Source organism: Gracilinanus agilis, chromosome 3, assembly GCF_016433145.1.
Source record: "Gracilinanus agilis isolate LMUSP501 chromosome 3, AgileGrace, whole genome shotgun sequence".
In the NCBI taxonomy this organism is placed as follows: domain Eukaryota; kingdom Metazoa; phylum Chordata; class Mammalia; order Didelphimorphia; family Didelphidae; genus Gracilinanus; species Gracilinanus agilis.
Window position 1 is genome coordinate 113,119,857 of NC_058132.1, and position 1,459 is coordinate 113,121,315.

The following is a 1,459-nucleotide window of genomic DNA, read 5'->3' on the forward strand; positions in this document are numbered from 1 at the left end:
TAAAGCTCTAAAAAATGCATCAGGAGAAACAGTGATAAAACTAAAGTGAAATGGCTATCAAGTCCTGTACCCATAACTACACAAGAAAATACCCAGACATCTGAAGACAATGAGTAGAAACAAAATGTACTTGACAACTTATATCTGGAACCTATCAGAGTTGTCTCAAGGGATAAAGCCAACTCTGAGTTTCAGGACAGTACAATAAGGAGGAGACAGAGAAAAGGCCAGAACTGAAATCCAAGTTGAGCCACCAAGAGACTAAGCCAAAACCTACACAGGAAGAGAGGTGGGCTTAGCTGGAAACCCAGGCCCACCCAACCCATTCAAGAGTAGAAGAGGAAATGGAGTGTATGGGGTGTTCAGGGAGGATGAGCACATCTAGTGTGAGGGCTTGCCAAGCTCATTTCAGGGCTGCTCATCCACCTTTGGTGTCCACCTCTCATCCAACTCTCATCTGTGACTCCAAGAAGCTATAGTATGCACATTGGCCATACCCCAGTAAAGCCATCTTGGCAGACAGGCTAAACCAAGTTGGTAACTGATAGGTCTCAAACCTTGGTAAGTTAGGGAGGATGTCTACCTCAAGCATGTGATGACTTCCTCCATCAAAATGGGCAGATAGAAAACATTTTGTTCTGAATGACTGGAACCAGAAAGCAGTCATAAATGCTAAGTAAACTTGTAGGAACTTCTCTCCTGTAGTTCCCAGAAATCTGTCATTGGCTCTGTATATTTAGCATTTTTGTCCCATTAGAGTCATAGAATCCAAGAGTTATAAAACATTAGAGATGGTCTAATCCTCTTCAAAGGTGACCAAGGACTACCTCATTGATATCAGTAATAAGTGGTCATCCAAACTCAGATTGAAAATATCCAATGAGGAGGAATCTACTATCTCCTATCAAAACCCATTTCAATTTTAGACAGCTCTAATAGCTAATGAAATTCTTTCCTTACATACATTATGTATCCCTAACTTACCAAGGTTTGAGACCTATCAGTTACCAACTTGGTTTAGCCTGTCTGCCAAGATGGCTTTACTGGGGTATGGCCAATGTGCATACTATAGCTTCTTGGAGTCACAGATGAGAGTTGGATGAGAGGTGGACACCAAAGGTGAATGAGCAGCCCTGAAATGAGCTTGGCAAGCCCTCACACTAGATGTGCTCATCCTCCCTGAACACCCCATATACTCCATTTCCATACATCATCATAAGATTGTAGAAGCATAGATTTAGCATGAGGAAGGACCTTAACTTTCATCTAATCTTACTTTATTTTACAGTTGAGTGAACCAAGGCTCAGGTGGAACAACATGTTGTAGGCTATAGGAGTTACAAATGGGAGAATCAGGATTTGAATATGGGTCCTCTGAATCCAAATCCAGGGTTCTTTCCATTTTGCCACTCTCTAAATCTGTTAATGACAAACAGAAGTACTTTAATCTCTCTTTTAT